The 23456-nt window shown below is 43.1% G+C and overlaps 1 long non-coding RNA gene across 1 annotated transcript in view; it reads left to right on the top strand.

The window, feature by feature from the left end:
- The window catches only part of LOC110256739, a 159115-nt gene that overhangs the window by 100233 nt on the left and 35426 nt on the right, over positions 1–23456 (top strand). Inside the window, exons 2-4 of the long non-coding RNA XR_002338655.1 lie at positions 4288–4439; positions 16118–16226; positions 22282–22370. This is a non-coding gene — a long non-coding RNA (uncharacterized LOC110256739). The remainder of the gene's footprint in view (positions 1–4287; positions 4440–16117; positions 16227–22281; positions 22371–23456) is intronic.

A 23456-nucleotide genomic window follows, 5' to 3' on the forward strand; every position in this document is an offset into this window, starting at 1 on the left:
AGTATCATTTAGAATGAGTGTGCTGCCGTAAAAATCCCCCGTGCTCTATCATTTAAAAATTCTTCTGTGAGTTTTAAGAAAGTTTTGAACCCTTCTGTGCTAATCATTGTGTGGCTTCCCCAAACACTATAGTCTAATGTTCTTGGGGGTGTGATATTTGCCATGGTTCTGTGCAAGATTAGCTCAGAGAAGAAGCTTTTGCCCTGGGCCAGTGGTGTGCCATCATCAGGACCTGTGTGACTCCACTGTATGCATCTCTTTTCAACTCTGAATTCAGTGAGGTCAAGTTTATAGTTTTGGATCAACCAGGGTAAAAGTCTTTACATGGAAATCAGCAAATACTCTATATCATGGTTTTTCCCCATCAAGAGAGCCAGTCCTTAAACACTGAGCAGCACACCACTTTCTCGAGTTCTCCCACTGCTCTTCTTCATGGCTGGGAAATGGTGAAACTATCGCGTTTGCCTGGGATCCAGAGATGGGAGTCAAAGGATAGGGCAGGGCTGGGTCAATCCAGTATTTTGTGTCTTCGATAATTTTGTAGGGCAAGGGCCATCTTGCAAACCCTAGACTGCTCAGCTGTGAACTTACATGAGAGAGAGAAAAGCTTATATCTGTTCTGAACTACTATATTGTGGGATTTTGTTTGTTTAAATAGCAGCTTGTCTTTTACCCACTTAATACAACCTGCTTATTTCTTGACAGTTTACTCTCATTCAGCACTTCTTCACCTACCCACCCACCCCAGGTTTAGAATGAGAATGTACCTATAAGATGCATCCTTTCTTACCTTCTCGAATCCATTTCCCAAATAGAAGCCAGAGTCATCTTTTGTCAGACCATGTCATTATCTCATTTAAAGCCTTCCAAAGGCCTCTTATGGGACTTAGAAGAAAACCCAGACTCTATACCATGGTCTTGCCTCTTTCTACTCCACCAGTCCCCTCTCACTTCTTCTCCCTCTTGCTACCAGGTTCCATTAGACTGATCTGCCTTATGTTTTAAGAGCATGCCAAGAGTCTCCACCTCTGGCAGCATCGCACTCTCCATTCCCTAGGCGGAATGACAGTTGATTCCTCATCACTTAGTTCTCAGCTCTCCAGTATCTTCCTCTCTCATTGCTTTTCAGTTTTGTATTTTATTTCTTTACAGCATCTGTTACCACCTTAAAGGAACATGTTCACTGACTGGGTGATGCCTCCACCAACTAGAGCGTATGATCCATGAAAGTAGGCATTGTCTCTGGCTCACTTTTAGGTACCATGGCTATGCTGGTATACAACGGTGGTGGATGCTAATTTGTCACGTGAACACGTGTTTATCCAACAGAGCAGTATCAGCCTTGTTTCTGTCCTTGAAGAGCTTACAATCCATCTGCCAGTGCCCTGGAAGACAGGCTTCCAGCTGGTTTAGAGCACGTTCACATCACACATCCTGGGACAGTCTACAGGGGACAAACTCTACTCTAAAAACCAATAATTAATTACAATACCAAAGCGACCCAATGCATTTATATGAATTAATTGAGTTTAACTTAATTTCCAACTGTAGTCCTTTTCTTCCCCCCCTTTGGGAATTTTCTACTTCATGAGAAGGTAAAATAGAATAATTGTTCAGATTTTCATCAAGAAGTTTACTGGAAATCAGGAATGATTCAGCAGCAGTTGATGTCAGAGTTGGGTAGGAAAAAGGAGGATAATAATGATTTTCTGAGCTGAGATCTACCCAAACTCTGAAGAGTTTTTCCAAGTGTCTTTCTTGGTGAGGCTTAAAGAGGTCCTTTTTTTTCCCCCTTTTTGTCTTTTTAGGGCTCGACCTGTGGCATATAGAGGTTCCTAGGCTAGGGGTCCAACTGGAGCTATAGCCATTGCCTGTACCAAAGCCTCAGCAACGCAGGATCCAGTCCACATCTGCAACCTACACCACAGCTCACGGCAGTGCTGGATCCTTAACCCACTGAACAAGGCCAGGAATCGAACCCACATCCTCATGGATGTTAGTTGGGTTCTTTTAACTTGCTTCCATCATTTAGAAAGGGGAGCTGGTCAGCCAGAATGTGGAACTGCTGGCAGCTATTTCATGGAAAACTCATCTAACATTTAAGACTTCCATTGAAACCTGCAAGGTTAGGCGTCGAAAAGAGTGAAATGTCTTTAGAAATCTCTGTCCTTCTTCATTGCAGGGTTAACATCTGTCTTCAGTGCTTCAGGTTCTGATGCAGAGGGACATCTTCCCCTCTCCTGAATCAGTGGTGCGTTTTCCATTAGATAGAGGATCCCCTCTTGTCTGTTGACTTCTCTTAGGAAAGGGACACTTTCCCCAGCCCTCTCTTGAGCTGCCACTGAAAACAGGACTGGAGGGGTGGATCTGCCACATGCTGTCGGAGCCAACACTGAGGCAGTGTCAGCGGGGAGCCTGAGTTGCCTTTGGTGACATGATCTCTCCTCCACATCCCCTCAGGATTCCTTGGACTGTTCTGCATCAGTGACACAGATTTCAAGCTCCAGAAAACAGCTAAGTTACTCACCAGCTGATTCTTCTAAGAATTGGTGAGAATGAGCAGGATTTTTTTAGGGTCTACCTGAACCCACTTTCAGAAATAGGGGGTGGATGTATGCAGTTTGCTTGAAGGTGGTCTTACCTGGGGAAGAGTTTGTTGTGAGCAGCGCTGGGGTTTAGATTTCTCTCCTTCCTTACCATAGCATCTGTTCTCTCACTGGCAAACCTGTGCAAAGGGCTCTCATGAGAAGAAACCAAGGAATGGGAAAGTCCACTGATTAGAAACTTTGAAATAAGTGCTCTAATTTTGGATATTCATATTTATGATTTATGTTACTGCTTGCAGTAGAAAGTCATAATTGAAAATAATGCAAGAGTGTTTTCTAGCTATTTTGACATTTCAGACAGAAATCCATCCCAGCTTAGTATTCTAAGTTGCAGATGGTCAGCCCTTGGTACCTGCATTTCACTCCCTCACCTCCACCACAGCAGACATTGCTGAATGATCACAGCATTCTTTCTGGTTGAGCTGAAACACAGCAGGAAAATCCTTCTGAACACAGTGTACCCAGCAGACACTATAATTGATCCGAAATGTCATGCAAAATGAAACCCATTTGCCATCCCTGTTCTAAGTTAATGAGGTCTGCTGTAGGTGTGTGAGCCCAGGTGCCACTTGGGATGGCCTCAGCTGAAATGCTCTCATGTTTTAAATTTCAATTCCAGACTCATTGTTTTGGAGACACAGTCTCCTGCCCAAAGTGAATCAGCCTTCCTGTTCCTCCTCATCATCGGTGCTTCTTTCTGGGCTCACTTGAGTGTGGGTCAAAGGGCAGCTGTGAAATCTTGTTGGGAGCACCTCTTCCCATGGACTTTAAAAGTCAAGTCCTGAAAAAATTGAGTCCTCCCAAAGACAAGCGCTTTGGAGACTGGGTCTGTAACCAGCTTCCTTAATGCATCTACAGTGCATCAATTTGGCCTTGAGCCATTTTCTATGATGCTTTCACCACAGTGTCCTATGACTGATCTTATTTCAGAGAACTGTGTGAATTTTGCAGCAAATTACAAGGAAACTCTAGTTCCTGAAATCAGCCAAAGGCCAATTAAGGTTTATTGGGGCTCTTTCCCTCAGCTACAATGTTATCACAAATGACTCTCCAGTGCAGTGGAAGACTGATGTTTTATAAGCCAATACTGTATTTTTGGAGTGATTAAAATCTTCATCTCAGTCACCTGCCTGACCAACTTCCAGTAGCCATGAAACAAAAGGATTACAGTCAATTCATACCCATTAAGAAAATGACTTGAAACACTACCAGTTTGGGGCTTAATCTGATTTCAGAAAGAAGGAAGAGATGTACAATTAAAGGAGAAAGGAAAGGCAGAAAAGAAATTCTAATGAGAATTTTCCCCAAAGCCCAAGGCCTTTTTGGTTTAGTTCCTTTCTATTAGGATGAAGTACCTGTCAAGTTCTTCCTACTAAGGTAGACTCTGAAAGGGTAGAGAAGGAAGAGGAAACACTAGGAGTGCCTGTCCTTGGAATTTGCAGGCTAGTAGGGAAGGGATACCACATATTGAGGAAGCAGCTATGGAATTGGCAAGTTTATTTTAGCAAAAATTTCTTTAAGATCTTCTAGGTGCCTGGCACTCTTAGAAAAAGAAGAAAAATGAGTAGTGATAATTGACATGGCACTTACTACAGGCTTTGCGTTAAATGTTTTACACATATTCACTCAGACTTCACAACAACCCTGTGATGTGTATACCATTATCATCCTCATTTTGCAGATGAGGCACCTGCTGCTCAAAGAAGTGAAGAAACTTGCTCGAGATCACGAAGTCATCAAGTGGAGGAGTTGTATTTGCACTTAGATGGTCTCACCCTCCAGTCTTAAACATTATTCTGTGTTACCTCCCAAGAAGAGGGGTATTCCCCACGTGTGAGTATGCTCATTTTCCCAGGGGATATTGCATCTGGGTCTGTGGAATATTTAAGCTGGAGGCAGAGGATGGAACAGTGGAGGCAGGGGGCAGAGAATGGTGACTTCAGTAATGGGAGGGGGTCTGAACTGAATTTTGGATGCAAATGTGCATACATGAGGGGAGGCTCTGTAAAGAAAAATCAGGAAGGTTCTAGACCAGGAAAAGAGGAGCAGAGATGACTGAGAGCATGGCTGCAATTAATGGCTAAGGGTTTGCAGCTGTCCAAGGAAGAACATTCATTAAACGAAGTTTGTCTATTCATGTGGACGGGGCTTACAGCAGGCACTGGGGTTTTGAGCAAAGACTTGGGATCTAACAGATTAGGTTTAAGGTTTGATTTTGCCATGTGATCTGCAGGTGACCTTGATAAACTACCTAAGCTCTGTTAGCCAGTTTCCCCAAATGCAGTAGAGGAAGAATGGCTATAGAAGAATAAGGAGAACGGTGTACCTTGTAAAGAATTCATTTTTTTTTCTTTCTTAAAAGATATTCACTGAGAAGCAATGATATGCCATGTACTGTGCTAAATGTTGGAACAGTAAACAGAAGAGACATGAGGGCTGGCTTCCTGAAGGTTGCCTTCTAACTGGGGTGGCAAAATAATAAATAAGCAGACAAAATAATTTCAGATTATGAGGGGGATTTGAAGAAAACTCCGGGTTGGGGTCAAGTGGAGTTAAGGGCTTTTACTGTGCCAAGGACAGTATTTGTCAGGTAGAAAGCAGTCAACACATAGGAGCTTTCATTTCTCATAACATCAGGTAGACCCCTGCTGGAATTCAGCATATGAGAGCAAGCTGTGATGTCAAATACTCTTTGCTGCCCAACCAGCAGGTATTTCTCCCTTCTTCCTTGTTTACAGATCCCTGTTTAATCCAAGATTCTTCTTATAGCATAGGGAAGAATCCCAGCCAATCATGGTAACTCCACACACTTTGCCAGGGGCTGGTTTAGGGGAAGTTACGTGACTCAGTTCTGGCTGAGATCTGAGGGGGATTCTGGCTCAAAAAAAACAACCAGCCATACATTTAGATCCTTAATTCATTTTGAGTTTATTTTTGTGTATGGTGTTAGAGAATGTTATAATTTCTTTATTTTGCATGTAGCTGTCCAGTTTTCCCAGTACCACTTATTGAAGAGATTATCTTTCCTCCACTGTATATTCTGGCCTCCTTTTCCATAATTTAGTTGACCATAGGTATGTGGGTTTATTTCTGGGCTTTCTATCCTGACCCACTGATTTATATTTTGGCTTTTGTGCCAGTACCTTACTGTTTTGATGACTGTAGCTTGGTAGTATAGACTGAAGTCAGAGAGTCTGCTTCATCTGGTTCCATTTTTCTTTTTCAATATTGCTTTGGCTACTTGGGATCTTTTGTGTTTCCATACAAATTAAAATTTTTTTTTGTTCTAGTTCTGTGAAGCATGTCATTGGTTACTTGATAGAGATTGCATTGAATCTGTAGATTACCTTGGGTAGTATAGTTATTTTGACAATATGGAATCTAGTTTTTAAAAAAAGGATACAAAAGAATTTATTATAAACTGAAACGAATTCACCAATTTCAAAAACCAATCTTATGGTTACCATATATGAAACAATTGAGGGCGAGGGAAGAGTTGAGAGGGTGAGAATAATATATATACACAACTGTATAAAATAGGTGATTAATGACTTATTATATAGCACAGGAACAATCTCCTCAATAGTTTGTAATGACCTATATGGGGAAAAATAATTTATATATATGTATGTATGACTGATTCACTTTGCTGTACACCTGAAACTAAAACAACATTGTAAGTAAAAAAAAAAAAAAAAAAAAAAAGACCAGCCAAACAAGAGGCATTAGAGAAAAAACAAGCAGTACTCTCTTCTACTGATGCTTGACTGTGAAGGTTGCTTCTGCCTTCTCGGGGCTATGAAGGAGCTGGCCTAGGGGGAAAGCCAGCATGCTGAGTGGGGCAGGGGAGAGAGGGAAAAGGATACAGGTTCATAAAGCTTGTTGAGATATTGAATTCATTGCCTTGGAGCCACCCCATCACACATCCCTTCTTAGTTGAGATGATAACGTGGTACTTACTGTTCAAGTTGTTTAGTGTTGGATTTTCTGTTATTGGCAGCCAGAGATGACTAAGAGAGGCACAGCATAATGACAATGAGGGGCTTTAGGCATAGACTTCTGGTTCTTCCTAAGGGTTGTTGATAATAGGTGAGGAGGAGAGTTCAATTCTGTTATTGATGAGCAGCTTTGGAAGATCCGGCCCTAGATTTAGCAAAACCATCCTTCAAGTAAAATAGGGAAGTCCTTCCTCTTCCCTTGGCTTACCAGTGTCTCCTTAGAGCACTGCTCTTCCAGTGTGGGTGTGCCTATCCCCAGGAACCCAGCAGCAAGACACGTCTAGGTTGGATGCACTACATCTTCCAGAAACCACCACTTTCTACCAAACTGTGGGATAAAACTCCAGAATGGAACTTTATAAGGATAGGGACCATAATATATACACTTCTTTCCCCCCAGTGCCCAGAACAGTTCCCAGCACAGAAGAGGGGGCTCATCAAATATCTATGGAATTAATTTTAAAAAGAGAATGGAAACAAATATGGATATATTTTAAAATTACGCATGCATGGCATGGATTTTTAAAATCCAAACAGGTAAATATGCTAAGAGCGGTCTTTATATTTTCTATCATTAATGACATTTACAGAAAATGTTTAAAGAGCTCTCACCTAGGAATATCCAGCTGGATTTTAATTTGAGCCTTACTATATATCATTAAGACACTTTCTTAGTCCTCTTTCCTGGAACGTGCTTCTATACGGATAGCCTCCAGTTCTCCAGGCAGCTTCAGGAGAAGGAATATCCAGTATTTGCTTCCTAACTCCTTTTTCATGAGCCAAATCTAGGATAACTAGAGGGAAATAGGGTCTTCAGTGGCTTGGCTGGGTGGCCTTTGCTAGTACAATTTTTCTCGCCTAATCTGGTCTCCCTGTGCTTAGAGCATCTGTCTCTATCCTGCAAAGCCTGGCCAGAAGCCCATTCAGCTTTCCTCACTGCCCTAGCCCCACAGTGAGCTGACTCTCATATCTCAGAATCTGTATAGTATATTTCTTTTTTTTAATTTAATTTAATTTTCTGGCTTTAAAAATTTTTTTTAATATAATTGACTTACAATGTTCTGTCAATTTCTGAGGTCCTGCTGTATAACACAGGGAACCATATCCAATCACTTTTTAAAAATTTAAAAAATTTTTTTAATTTTAAAAATTTTTTTAGGGCTGCATCCACGGCATATGGAGGTTCCCAGGTTCTAGGGGTCTAATCAGAGCTGTTGCTGCTGGCCTATGCCAGAGCCACAGCAACGTCAGATCCGAGCTGCATCTGTGGACCTATACCACAGCTCACAGCAACACCAGATCCTTAACCCACTGAGTAAGGCCAGGGATTGAACCCACAACCTCATGGTTCCCAGTCAGATTTGTTAACCACTGCGTCGACAGGAACTCCTCCAATCACTTTTGATGGAACATGATGGAAGATAATATGGGAAAAAGAATGTAGATATATGTATAACTGGGTCATTTTTTACAGTATATTTCTTATCTATCATAAGCATTAAGACACTAAGGAGCAGCACAGGACCAAGCCTGTCAGTGCCCACGTCCTGTTTCCCCAACAGGATGTGTTTTCTCCCAGGCAGAGGCCATGCCTCTTGCGTTTTCATACATTTCTGGGCCAAGTCCTGGTGATCTCACTTACTAGTATATGCTGAAAGCTTTTTGAGCCTCTGTTTCTCCAGTTGTAAAATGTGTATACAACTAGTACCTCCTTCATAAGGTTAGTGTAAATATTAAAGAGAAAAAATGTAAAGGTTTCCTACAATATCTACTACTAGTTTGCACTCAAAGGTTACTCTCCTGTTACTAGGATGAGGTAAGTGCTCAGTTCCTGTGTGACAATTTATTGAAGGACTCATTCTCTGAGAGCTAAGAACAGACTGAGCTTTCTCTCCTTCTCTGGACAGCAGTCCTCCTGCTCTGTTTGAAACATGGAGATTCTCAAAGCCAGGTCTGAAACTGATGTAGATAGAAGAAGGCAGTGGTTTCAGGATTGGAAGTCCATGTGAAGCTGGGCCAGCCTCCACTCGCTGAGGGTGGGCATTGCCCCCTCGACTGACAAGAGCCGCAGGACAAGAAAGAGACAAAGTGCAGAGTTGCCACTCTTGGGGGTGGTAAGGTCTGCACTCCGATCAGTGTCCTCTGAAGAATTAGATTCCCAGGATCCCACAGAGGGTCACGTGATGAGGGAGCCTGAGAGCCACCACCCTCTGGAGGGAACACAGCTGACACACAGAAGTCAATTCCTTCATTTTGATCAGTCTTTATTATTGGTCTCCTTATGAGAGCATTTCAGGGAAGCTCAGGCAGGAAACCCATGCTGGCTTGGATTCTGCTGTCTCCCCCATGACACAGAGAAACCACTGAGATGCAGACAGATAAAAAGTCATTTCCTCTTTGCTCACCTCTCCAGTCTGAGCCTGGGCCGTGGTGACCACCACTCTATTGCCTACTGCCAAAGTCAGATTATGTCAAGCCTGTACACAGGACGAAGGTGGGGGACAGACTGTTGATACCGGGTGATTCTTCAGAGATCATTGATGCCACCTCCTCACTGTACAGAGGAGAACTGAGGTCCACTGGGGAGAAAGGACTTGTATAATCACGTGGCCCATGCATGTTACATTTGAACCCCATTCGCATCGTCCGCTCTTTCCAGCCCTGCATGTAGTTAGAAACCCATTTCTGTCCTGGAAGACAGAAAATGGCCTCTGACCATAAAAGCTGATTTTAAACAAACAATCAAAGAAAAACAGAAGGCTTCAGAATGTCTTTGGCTTGGATCCAGAAAGATCCTAGGCCATGAAAGGATGAAGGGATGAACTCTTACTGCTTTACCATACCATCTGGAGCCTTTTGTAGCTTTTTTTTTTTTTTTTTTTTTGATAACCTATGAGGTTTGTCAACTCATACATTTGATCCTCTCCTAGAATGTGGTTTTCACAGGAACATGGGCCAGAAAGAGTTTCTCATGGATGGTTTAATTAATACCTAGAAATAACGATGACAATATCATCACATGCTGTGTGATATCTTCTCAAGTGCGAGAGGCAGTTCTATGTCCTTTGTACGTATTAACTCACAGAATGCTCACATCAGCCCTTTCCACTCAGTTTATAAAGGAGGCAGTTGAGGCACAGGAAGTGACTCACCCAAGACCATCCAACTTGTGATCTGTAGAGCTGTGGCTTGAATTTGGCAAGTCTGACTCCGAGCCCCAGCATTCTCCCCCAATGCTTTGCTGACCCAGTTGCAGCAGTGGCCACTTTAGAACATGGCTGCACTGTAATTGCTTCTAATCATGGATTACAAATTCTGTCTCCCTGTCCTTAGGAGCTAGAGGTGGAATGGGCTCAGAAAGGCAGTGACTTCCTTCCCTTGTGTCCCATCCCCCTACACTGGAGGTAGTCACTGCACCAGCACAGCACTCTCAGACACTCACCCACACAGGCAGAGGTGGTCAATACCAGATGGAGTTTTCATATTCCCTTTGGGTAAAATTTTCAGATTCTCACTTGTGCAGTGAAAAATAGGCATTTGATCTCTCTCTCAACTCTGTATGAATCTTGCGAACTGTCTCTGGAAACCACTCACATGACAGGAAATAAATAAAAGGGAGCCCACTCTTTCTCTCCAGAGAAGGGGGTAGAAGGCTGGAATAATTCATCAAGGCCCCATGCCCCACCATGCACACACAAACACACACACACACACACACACACGCGCGCGCATCAGCGCTCCACTCTGCCATAGGAGCGTCCGTGTTGCCTCTGAATTATGTGCCTTTGATTAATTTCTAAGGAAAAAGATCAGCTTTGCCAGAGCCTATGTTGTGTTTTCTCTAAATCAGGGCAAATAACATTACTTCTCCAAATGTCGCTATTAGAATGGGATTTATATTTACCTAGAGAGGCTGCTCCTGAGAGAGATGCAGTGAGAAGTTGATGCTACAGACAGAATAATCCGCCCTGCTGAAATGTGATTTGCTGCAGAGGGCTCTTTGGGGTTTGGATAAATGAGCAAGATAAACACGATGACTGCTGGTGGTTTTCAGTAACACGATTACTGCTGGGGAATAGATCTCTCGCTCTTTCTGTGTCTCTCATCCTCTCAGCCTGGGAATGAGCCCGAAGCAACATTTTTCCAAAATAGAGGACTGAGCTGGTAAGGCCCTGACATATGCCCTCGTCCACCCCCACATACTCGGTGGGCACACCCTGCGCTTACTTGCACACACGGCCCCTGTGCACACAGTGGCCTTGGGATGTCAGCTTGGACAGCCTGGTGGGCAGAGAGGCAAGACTTTTCCTGCCATGGTTATCTTTCCTTCCACCCAGAGAGAGAGCACATTGGGCCCTAAAGGAACCACCAATATACTGGCAGGAAGCAATTTGTCCCATAAGATAAGGATGTACAATTCAGACAAAGTGAAAGGAAATCCAGCTATTAACCCCCTAGGTGCTCAGAGTTTTGCCACTTGTAGTTTTAAGCTATGGAATAAAAGTATTCCATTTATGTAGTTGGCTTGGTATTACTCCTGTGTATTCTGCAGATCAGAGTCAGAATTGGAACAAGGACTCAGGAGCTGTAGATTCAGGCTCTACCCTCTGTTTGTTTAACATTGGTGAAGCTCTCCCGTGTAAACTGGGCTGTCCTGGGTCTTCAAGGAGGAATCCATACAGTCCCTGCTCAAGGAACATCAAAGCATGACCTCGAGAGACTGAATGTAAGCTCAGTGTAAGTAAGAGGTAGCATGTGAGAGGCACAAGGGAAAGCTGCTGCAAGGGAGGTGTCTCTTCTGCCTGGGGAAGAGGGAAGGGTACCAGGGCCTTGCCCTGGAGTCAAGTCATGGTGACGATGTAAGATTTGGACAGAAGATAGTGGAAGGAGGAATATTTCTGGCAGAGAGAAGAGCATAATTAAAGGTGGAGAGAGAGGAGGGTGAGCTATTCTAGGGCACAGGGCATGTGTGTGTGTGTAGAAGAAAGTGGGTGGAAAATAAAATCTCTTTTCTGTGTTCCCTTTGCTCCCTCTATTCAGCCACTTCCTATTCAGTCCAGTGTGCTCAGTCCAGATTGCTCATCTGAAACCATTTTTCCAGGGGGCCATCACTCACCCAGCATTGGGAAGGGCTCTGTGCTCAGGACAGCACCAGAGTGGAGTGTTCTGGCCTCAGGGAGGCAATGTCTTCTCTCTACCTCCTTGCTGCCTTTGCCCAAGTTATTTCCTCTGCTGGAACTTTTTCTCCTTCCCATCATAATTTGTCTAAATTCACACTCTTCTTCCAAGATGCAACTCAAATGCCAATTTCATATCCCTAGCCAGAGGCAACTCATCTTTCTCTGGAACCTTGAAATCCTGTGTTCCTCTGGGCTGTTATGGGACTCTCCTGTAAACAGTGGAAAGTCCCAAATGATTAGTTGTGCCCCAGCTCCCAATTCTGTATGGTCTCTCTGTGTCTATTCCTGTAAAACATTCTTATTATAGACCTTAAGTCAACTGCCAAAATGGGCTTAATAAGCATAAACTATATAAAACAGAGAAGATTAAAGGGTCAAACACTGTAGCTCTGAACTTTGAATCAGCTCATCGAAAATATGGCCAGCATGATGATAGCATGACAGCATTATTCCAGCTCCTCTGATCAAGGGTCTGGGAAGGGACCCATCACTTCTAAAATCCAGGGTTCTCCAGGGAGGCATTGAGAACAGGATGCACGGCCTCTTGGAATACCAGACTCCTCAAGCTTCTTTATCAATGGACTGCAAGATGCAGCATCTATGGCCCCAGTCTGGTTCTTCCAGCTTCCTCAGAACTAAGTGAATTACCTTCCTTCTCCCCAAGTTTGGCTTCCTCTCTGGCTTCCAGCAGCAGCAGCAGCTATACAGTTGTGCAGTTCAGAAACCCAGAAGGCATCCTCTGCCCCTTCTCTCGCGTCCTCCATTTCCAGTCTCCTGTCGTGTATTGCGATTTTAAGGACATCATTCAAATCCCTGCCCTTTTCCCTCCCTTTTTCTGCAGGGCCCTAACCAAGCCTTGATCACTCTCCTCCTGGGTAATCACAGTAGCTCCTAACTCTTTACCCCATGCTGTCTGACCTCCATGTCCACTCCCACATGTCAGCTTATTTGAAATCAGATCTACAGCTCAGCTCACTTTTCCAGTCACTGCTCCCAGCCAGCCAGTGGCTTCCTGTTGGGGTCCAAACCTGCAGCCTGGTAGGTCTTGGCAAGGAATTTGAAACCATTTCACCTCTTCAGTCCCATCTTCCCTGCCTGCCTCCTTGTCTCTCTGAACTCCAAGTGTCACAGCCACTCCTCCCTTCACTCACAGATTGCCTTTCTCTCTGCCTGGGAGGTGCCTCTGCCTAGTTTTCATTTTAGCTTAGCTTAGTTTTCAGTGTAAATGTCATTTCCTCGAGGAGGTCTTCTTTTATCCCCCAAACGAGACCATGTTCTTGTCTTATGGGCTCTGAGGTGCCCCATCCTTCTTGTTTAGCATGCCCATCACAGTTTGTAATTAGACATCAAACAATGATAAAAAGATATCTTTTCTACTGGACTTAACACACAACAGAGGTTTGTCTATCCTCCACAATACATAGTGCCATTCAGCAAGAGGCTTCTCTCTTAAAAAAACCTAGGAGCCCAGGCTGACAACAGCACCATGACCTGGAATGTTTCTGGGTACAAAAGAGCGTGTAGACAGTTTGCAGGCATTTCTTGTTTGGGTCCAAAAATGATACATATCACCTCTACTCACAACCTATTATCCAAAACAAATCACATGGCTCTGCTTAGATGCAAAGGGGCAAGGAGATGTGGGCGGCATCTAAATATTCCACAAATAGTAAATGCCTCTGCCAAGGCAAGTGCATACTGAGTTCCCAATAAAGATCTACTCATTGGGTGATGCAGGTGATATTGATTTTCTTTTTATTCTGAACACAAACAATGTCTTATGCCTGGAGATCTTATTAATTGACTGAAGGCCAGACTTTAGCCTTGCCTTGATATTAGCTCTGTTTTATGTTTGTCTCACTCTCCTTAGCAGAAGACAAATGCCTTTAAAGCAGGGACCCTTTCCGATATTAATAAATAACCTCCTCAAGCAGCAGGGTTAGAGGAAAAGGCTCTGGGTATGAGTGGAGCTTTATTTCTAGCAACTTGCCTGATCTTGGGCTAATTATTTAATCTCTGAAGACAGAAAAAAACAATAACCTTCAGAGCAAGTGTCAGAACTTGCTTCATTTACATAACAACTCTGTCACCCACTGTATGTGCAGCTTTGGGAAACAGCGTAATCTCTCAAAGCCTTAGTTTTCTCATCTGCACAATGGAGATAATACAGTGTCTGCCTTATAGAGTGTTGTAAAAATAATGTGTGCAGACCTCTTGCCTGGTGCCTGGCACAAGTTAAGTGTCAGTCAGTGTTAGTGCTTAATGGCTGGTCTCTGAACCTTGGTTTCTTCAACTATAAAAACCGATATAATGAACCCCATCCTGCTTATCCCATGCTATCCCTTGGGTACCAAATCAAAGGAATACAAGTTAAAAGCCTGTGGTAAAATGTCACATACTGTTACATGTTTCCCCTATTATGAGGTGTTGCAGATGTAAAAGAAACAAACCTCTAATGAAGGTTTAGGCATAGAGCAAGTGATTAATAGACATTTGCTGAAAAAATGAACTAAATATAATCATGAAGAATAGGAGGCTTTTCTAATCATTTGGCATCAAATACACCCTCTGTGAACATTCCTGTTTGCATTTCAGGTGGAGAGTTCTCAGCACACCTCCTGGCATATGCAGGGGTGTTCCTCCTGGGGGCTTGGGGTGTCTTCCATGGCCTGGGAAACTGCAGCTCCCTCCCTCTTGTCCCCCATCCATCATGCTTCTTGCCCCCGTCCAGGTGGTAGTTGAACCAGTGGCCCTGCTGCTTGCTTGGTTGGACTCATATCGTTGGAGAGACAACCTAGAGAGAACATCTTCGAAAGGGCAAGTGATGTGTTCATTCTCTGGCCCTACTCATTTTTCACTTAAAGGCAAGGCGGAGGGAATCATATTTCTTCCTGAAGTCTTTATTTTCCTGTCAATAAAAATCTTGTTAACTGCATGCTGGGCAGGGTTTAACATGGGCACACTCATTTGGTCAGTCCTGTTTCTGTTCTTTATTAACCCTGGTGTGGTGTTGGACAGTTGAAGGGCTGGCTCCTTCAAAATCAGAGCTCTAGGTATGATCAACAATACTGAGGTTTGGAATCATGTCCTCTTATAAATTTGATGAACTTTTACCACTTGTCCTGCAAGGAACTGTGAAGGACATAGAGAAGCATTAGAGGTGACTGGGAATGGTGTCGGGGGAGGGGATGTGGCTGAGAGTGTGGTCACTGGAGTCAGCTTGCCCGGGTAGGAAGTGTGGCTCCATCAGCTGAGGACATTTCTGCACCTGTGTATGCTCCAGGGTCCCAGTTGTTGAAATAATGTACACAAAGCCCTTGGCATAGTGCTGGGAAGGAAGGAAGTAGGCAGTGAGTTCTCACATTGCTCATGATTATTCACTGTCCACTGAGGATTGAAAAGCACCTATTATGTGCCAGAAGCTCTTCTGAATGCTTGGAATGCATCAGGGAACAAAACAAAGCTGTCCTCATGAAGCTTACATGATAAGGATGAAGATAAAGCGGATGATAATGATGATACTGAAGATGGTTCCTGCCCCCCAGGAGTCTAAAATCTATTGGGGGAGATAAAATGAGTCCCCTCATTTCAAGGATATTACCCAGGGATAGTTGCAACCCAGGCAGTTTCTCCTACTGCACAGTAGGATGTTTGTAAGTCCACAGAATGCTCTCTTGAGTTAACATTTCAGCCTCACGATAGGGTGTGGCCTATCATGGCTGAGAAAATGGCTCAGGGAAGCCCTGGTTAAACCAGACAAAACATGACAAGGTATTGGAGGACAGAGTCCATTCATTTATTCATCCATCCTTCCTGAGCATTAGACAGTGGCAGGAACTGTGACAAACACTGTGAGAGGCTCAGATGAATGAAGCAGGGTGTCTGGTCCCACTTCACCGGAGCCAGTGACACACATGGGTGGCTATTTCCCTAAGGTCATCGTGAGGCACCTTTTGCCTCCATTTCCAGCCTTCATCCCCTTCCTCCCTTAGGGAGGAGGGGTGGGACTTCAACTGATGGAGTGTGTTTGGGCAGAGAACCACCCACTGGAACACAGATCAAGGAAAACCAAAGGAAATTGTCCTGTCCTCTGCCATCTGACTGGGAACAGCATTAGCAATTTCAGTGTCTTTAGAGAAGAAAATCAATTATGTGAATAACTGTCCTGTAATTCAGTGAGAATTCAGTGAGAAAGGTTCTGCCCTAAGTCAATATCTTCTACAGTTGATGCTTCGAGAGTTTGTCATGAGTGACAAGAAAATGTTGATATTGCAGTGATTTGAGGTAGATGGTAGATTTGTTTTACAACCAACTTCTGGTGTCATCTTGACAGGGCTCTGCTGTTAAAGATAGGATGAGGTCTCTGGGAAGGAGATGACCTCCTGAGGGCCACGCATGTGAAGAAAGAGGAAGTGGCGGAGGAGCAAGAAGGAGAAGATATGGTAATACTTGACTTTTACAACATTGTCTATTCTGAGGGCTATTATATGTGGTCTCCAAGCAACCCAGTAGAGTGGACAGGAAGGAAATATATCTCTTAATTTCAGTTTCCTCAGTTATAAAATGGGGCACGAGACTTATTTAAAGTCTCAAAACTAGCAAGTGTCAGAGAGGACTCTAAAACCCAGGTCTCCAGCTCCAAGTTTAGTGCCTTTCCCACCATATCAGCCAGCTCACTGCTTATGACATAGACTTGAGTAAAGAAACTTCTGGATGACTTGATGATTTCTCTAGAACACTAGTTCTTCAACAGTGTTAAAGGTATTACACACACACACATGCACACGCACACACACATGCACACATAGGCATTTCTGTTAAATAAGTCTGTGGACGCTAGAATGAGGAAAGGCAAATATGCTTCTTTGCCTCAGGACTTCTCGGTGCCTTTTCAGGCTACTGAACAAGGGATTTTTTTTAACTCAATGAATTTTATTACATTTATAGTTGTACAATGATCATCACAACCCAATTTTTATAGCATTTCCATCCCAAACCCCCATCCCCCAACCTGTGTCTTTTGGAAACCATACATTTTCAAAGTCTGGAGTCAGTATCTGTTCTACAAAGAAGTTCATTGTATCCTTTTTCTAGATTCCACATATAGGTGATAGCATATGACATTAGTGGCTCACTAACTTCACTTAGCATGATAATTTCTAAGCCCATCCATGTTGCTGCAAATGTCATTATTTCTTTCCTTTTTATGGCTGAGTAATATTCCATTGTGTATATGTACCACCTTCTTTGTCCACGCCTCTGTCAATGGACATTTAAGTTGCTTCCATGTCTTGGCTATTAAATACAGTGTTGCAGTGAATATTAGAGTACATGTATCATTTTGAGTCATGGTTTTCTCTGGATAGATGCCCAGGAGTGGGATTGCTGGATCAAATGGTAATTCTATTTTTAGTTTCTTGAGGAATATCCATACTGTTTTCCACAGTGGTTCCACCAATTTACCTTCCCACCAACAGTGTAATAGGCTTCCCTTTTATCCATACCCTCTCCAGCATTTATTGTTTGTAGGGATTTCTTGATACTATTCAAAACAGGGAGAAAGGATACAGTGACGTCTTCTGTTGTGGAATTCTTTCTTCACGGGTTACCTGGTAAGAACTAGTTTTCTAAGAAACATGCTTGTAGAATCCTTGCTTTGATTTGCAATTTTCTTCTTTAGCTCCCTCTAAAAACTTCAGAGAGATGCTTATGTGAACCGAGGAAGATATGGGGGGTGGTAACTCAGTGATTAGCAGCACATTTGTTTTTGGGCTGGGTGACCATCACACCCAGCTCTCTGTTCTTACACAGGTCTGTCCTTCAAAGGCCTCAGATCTCCATAGGGGAAGGCTGGCCTGGAGGTCCAGGGCTCTGCTAACCCCTGTGGTGTGATCTTAGGCAAGTCAAGTTCCCACTTTGGACTTTGGATTCCTGTCCTGTAAAGAGTACGTGCGTCTCACCAAGGCACTCTGTTAAGATACAGAATCTAGTCCTCCCTAGAGATTACCATTCAGTGGGTTTGGGGTGAGGTTTTGGAATCTGTATTTATAATTGTCATGCCTGTGATTTTGGTGTGAAAGCCTGTCTACACTAGGGCCCTGAAGGGTTTATTTAGACCAGTGAGGATCACAGAGAGGGCTCTGAACACATGAAAGAGATGAGGAAGTCAGCCCTACACCTCAGGTGATGTCAAGTGCCCGCCTCCCTGAGAAGCAGCCATTCTACCCCAGACTCCCATCATCCACATCTTCTTACCTGGGCTTTACTATTTTTATTCCTCTCTATTTGGTAATTATTTACTAACAGCTCTCTTGGGGAGATGGGAGGTATCCCTTTGTGTATCTACAATTCACTACCTATTATGAGGCATTACCAAAAAAAAAAAAAAAGTCCATAAATTGTATCACACTTTTAAGTGTGTATGCTGGAAATACCACCATGGTGATAAAATCCATTTGCAATCAGCATAAAAGCTGTTTTGCAGTGATGGGTTCTAGAAAAGAAGTTGGCCCTTTTAGAAAAGTTTTTCTGCTCAACTGAGAGTTACATAATTCTAAGCTCTGTTTGGAGGCAAGCTGCCAAGAGTTTGGGTTGCTAAAAGAGTAATCATTTTCCAATTTCACTTCAAACAAGACATGGTTAAGAAACTTTAAAATTAGGAAGATTTTTAAATGAACATAAATTGCTTTGGTAATCAAACACATAAGTTATTAAAAAAAAAGTTCAGAGAAATAAAGTAGGATTGGGAATCTGAGAGTATTGAAATTCTCCCCCCACCCCAGGGCAAACTGGCAGAGGAAGTTCTGATGATGAAAAATTTTGGTTCAGGGTCTCACTCCTAAAACCAAGATGGTTGTCCTTCCCCATTTTCACAGCTATCAGAGAGAGAGGCAACAGAAATACGCAAAAGGTATACAGATATACTTTGTTTCCCAGGCTTATTTTCTAGATACTGGAGCTCATATTGTATACAGACTTTTTAACCTTACTTTTAAAGGTGACCTTATAACACATGGCTTACCCAAGTTGCTACAAATCCTTGAAACATAATATATAAAACCTCATTGTTTTCCATAACACAAATATATGCTAATTCATTTAGCATTACCCTCTTATTGGACATTTTGGTTGTTTCTATTGTTTTCCTTTGTAGAGAAAAAAATACTGTGATGAACTTTCAGTGTGTAAAGTGGTTTCCATATTTAGAGTTATTCTCTTAGGATAGATTCTAATACAAATTGAGTTCTAGTACCACAGCCATGTAAATTGTCCTCAATTCTTTATTTTTTCAAAATGCTAGGAAGAGCTTTGGAAGACAAGCTTGTTTGAAGGTACCTCCTGTGAGGGGTCTGATTTCAAAATAAAGATTTATGGGAAAAAAATCTATGTATGTCTAGATATAAAGTCAGGATGCTACTAACTACTAATCGATAATGTTTATAGTTTAGATGTTAATGTTTTTATGTATAGTTTAAGAAAACTACAAATGGAGTTTTGTGTGTTTGATTCTGTAAAGCTTCTTATGCATATGTATCATCTTTTCACTCATTTACTAGAAAATGTCTGAGATGAAAGTGTCACCTTTACTTAGCCAGAAAGTCTAATTTATGGTAGTAGCAGTGATATGTTTCAATATATTCAACTTACACATTAGACATGAAAATACTCTGAAAAATTTTCATGTTGCTGTTATACCCACCAGGAGAATTGCTTGGTTACTATTTGACCATTGTTCAGACTAAAGAAGTAAAACACAGCTTGGAGGAGGGACTTGTCTTAGTTCACAAGGCTAAGGAGAGGCAACACTGATGCCTGGGGCTGTGTTTCCTGATTCCCAGACCTGTACTTAAGGGGAAAGCTCTATCACACTAACGTAAGTCAGTCTTCATCGTTCCATTTATCTCTACATGCAATAAATGCCATAGTGATTGTACCTAAGAGGGGGTCAATAGATGCCAGAAATAAAGAGATGAGAAATAAATGATTCTCTGTTCTCAAGAAGCTACCATTATAATGGGAGAATCATAAATGCCAATAGATTACCTACAATTTGATTATGTGTAACTCTGTTACAGCGGTTAAATATTGAGGGCACACAGAAGGGATGTAATTAATGGGCAGGGAAGTCAGGCAAGGCTTTGCCAAGGCAAGGACAACTGAAATCTTCCTCAGAGGAAGAATATGTTTACAAGTCAGGAAATCAGGTGTTTGTATTGGGGGAGGATATTCAGTGTGGAGGACACAGGAGAGGCATGAGCAGAGAAGTGTTAAGGGGCAAAGACTCTTCTGGGAATAGGTGATATAAATTCAGCACCACTGGATCCTAAGGCTTGAGAGTGGATGAATTGGAGACAAGGCAGGAGACATTGGGCAGTAGAGAATGTGAAGGTCATTCTAAGTCTGAACTAAGCATGCTGGGTGTGTCAGGGAGTTGGGAGGGTCTTGCAAGTTGTGTGTGTGTGAGTGTGTGAGAGAGAGATTGAGAGGTGTGGGAAAGAAAGAGATTTTTGTGATCTGATGTGTGGGTGAAGGTGAGAGTCTCCTGGAAGTGTTGACACTTGCAGACAGGAGATCATTTACAAGGCCATTGCAAAGAGGCAGGTGGAGGAAGAGGATCTGGCTAAGGCAGTGATGATCAGGATGGAGAGAAGAGGCCGGGTGCAAGAGATAGCGAGAGAATAGCGCTTCAATTAAATGCAGGGAGTAAAAAATAATCAGCTACTGAGGATAATTTTAAGACTTCCAGTTAGGGAAAGTGAGTGGGAAAAGTAGAGCTGGAAAATACAAGCAAGAGAAGCAGTTTGAAGGAAGAAGGATAAGAAAGTGAGTTACCTCTGGAATGTTTGCAGGGGATCCAAATAAAGGCATGGCAGTTGGAGATGTGAGTGGGCAAGTTAGAGAAGGGGTCAAGGATTTGGACGTTGGCTCAGATGTAGTTTGTGTGGTTGAAGAAGGAGTGGGTGGGGTCATCTGGAGGGGACAGCAGAAGGAAACGAGAAAACAGGAAGGAGTCACACCTGGGAAATGCTGACTTTTATTAAAAACACCCAGCAGTGGAGGGAAAAGAGGCAAGAAGAAAGGTGTGGTTTAGAAACAGAGGTAGGAGAATTTGTTATTTCTCTGCCTGAAAATTCTATTAGAAAGAGGGTAAATGTAACCGAGCTAAGACTCTTGTCCACCAAATACCAAACGGGACAGGACCCAGGGACCACAGCCTCCCCTGGGGAAACCTGGATGCAGAGTTATCCCAGCTTGACAAGTACCGGACAAGGTAGTGGTATTGATGCCCTGGGGAAAGGGTCTCAGGAGGCCACACCGGACTTAATCCTCCTTGTTTCTAAGGCAGGATGGGCAAGAAAGATAGAAGAGGGAAAGATGACAACCACAAACAGTCCCTGGCTCTCTGATTGGTGCTCCATTTACTTCATCTCCTTTAATTATTTCACCCACCCTACAAGGTGTAGGGGTTGTCTGACTGGGGAACCCCTTCCTTGTCCTTATGTTTCTGGTTCTATCACAGACCTTTCCAGACTTTCTTTCACACTCCCACTCCCAGGAAGCTGCCTCCTGTTTCCAGTTGTTGGGTGGCACACCCATGGCCCCATTGTTCTTTCCCAGGTGATTCAAGACCAGAGCATCCTTGTTATCTATTCTTGTTCTGGAAGTGATCTGACCCTCTGTCTGATGTCCACTATTCTCTTTGTTGCCAAGTGACCTTTGGGGAAGCTAGATGGTTATGACTATCTATTTTGCCTACATTGGGTTCAGTTTTGGGAAAGGGGGAAATATTAGAAATTACTGGCTGTGGATCTAAGCAGCACTCCTGAATCCAAATATACCACATCCAGTGATGAAGCAGATGTTGACCCCCCAATTTGACTCATGTCCGTTTTTTATTCAGATTCTTATTTGGAGGAGGATAAAAGCCTTTTTGTGTACCTATTCAAATCCCAACCCATACTCATTTTACATATGAGGAAACTGAATTCACTCAGATTGTTTTATTTTAATTTTTTTTGTTTTTTTAGGGCTGTACCTGCAGCATATGGAGGTTCCCAGGCTAGGGGTTGAATTGGAGCTATAGCTGCTGACCTATGCCACAGCCATAGCAACACAGGATCTGAGCTGTGTCTGCAACCTATCACCACAGCTCAGGGAAAGCAATGCCAGATCCTTAACCCACTGAGGGAGGCCAGGAATCAAACCTGCATCCTCATGGATACTAGTCAGATATTTTTCTGCTGAGCCATGATGGCAACTCCAGAATTCACTCAGTTTGTAAATGTCAGAACAGGGATTAAAGCAGAGTTTAAACCCAGAGTGTCAACCCAGATTCCTGTCCTATTTCTGCTTCCCCATGCTGCCTCTTCAGGTTGACATTATGTTGACAAAAACAAACAAACAAACAGAAAAAAAAAAAAACCTCACAGTCAAAGTATGTGATTCTACTTACAATGATTCACTGAAGCCGGCTTTTGATGTCCTGTGTGCTCCCAGGCTATCAGTTCAGGAAGTGCTCTCCGGTCTATTCCCACGAGGTAGATGCTGTGATGGTCTTCCCATCAGCCGTGCTGGGAAAGAACTGAGTGAGTATTGACACAACAGAAACTCTTCTTTTCCCTAAATATTCCTTTTCTTTGGATGATGCCAACTTTCCTATGGGAACAGAAAAGGGGCTAATTTCTCTGCAGGACCATTCAAACTCTTTCCCAGGACAAGAGGATGCTTGGGAAAGTTACAGGACTTGCCCTGCAGTTTCTGCCATGCTCTAGGCTGCAGAGCATTCTTGCTTCCCCCTTACCCTAACCATCACCTCAGCACCCCTCCCACCCCCTGCCCCAGCAAGAGGATGTATTTAAGAAAACCTTGCATTTACTCCCATGGTAAGACTGTTAGTTCACTGGTCCATCAGTCACTCTGCTGGTTCATTTCCCCAAATGAGGAAACAGTCGTGGAGAGGCGATGACAGTCCCGTTTCTTCAGGATGCACTGACCCTAGATATAGATGGTATCTCTGTTAGCAGTAAACAGGGGTCTCCTGATTTCTGTAGTTCCTTATGTTATACGAGTGCATATATGTGTTAAACAAGACTGTGTCCCAACATATAAAGAAAAAGTGAAGAGGACTTGGAAAGAGTAGAAACTGGAAGCTCCTTATGCTTGGCTTCCCCTTTACCTCCTCTACCATCCCCTAGACTGTTTCTGCAGCATGCACTCACCCAGCTTAGATTCTGCTTGTGCATTTTCTGATTTTAGGGTCTGGATATCTGGGTCAAGAAAAAACTCTTAGACTGAGACTTGTGGTATGCTGGAAATGTGTTCACATCAGTCTCACCAGTTTTATGTTCAAAACTCTGTTTTCTGGCCTTAATTGAGGTGAAGGGGTGGTGTATGGGTTTGGAATTAAAGGACACAAGTACAAATCATAGGTTGGCCACTTACTTGCCATGTGGCTTTTTTAAAAAAATCATTTATATATATATATATATATTTTTTTTCCCTATGGTACAGCATGGTGACCCAGTTACACATACATGTATACGTTCTTTTTCCTCACATTGTGTTCCATCATAAGTGACTAGACAGAGTTCTCAGTGCCACACAGCAGGATCCCATTGCTAATCCATTCCAAAGGCAACATTCTGCATCTATTTACCCCAAGCTCCCAGTCC

The sequence above is a fragment of the Sus scrofa genome, chromosome 14, assembly GCF_000003025.6.
Source record: "Sus scrofa isolate TJ Tabasco breed Duroc chromosome 14, Sscrofa11.1, whole genome shotgun sequence".
NCBI classification, from domain to species: Eukaryota; Metazoa; Chordata; class Mammalia; order Artiodactyla; family Suidae; genus Sus; species Sus scrofa.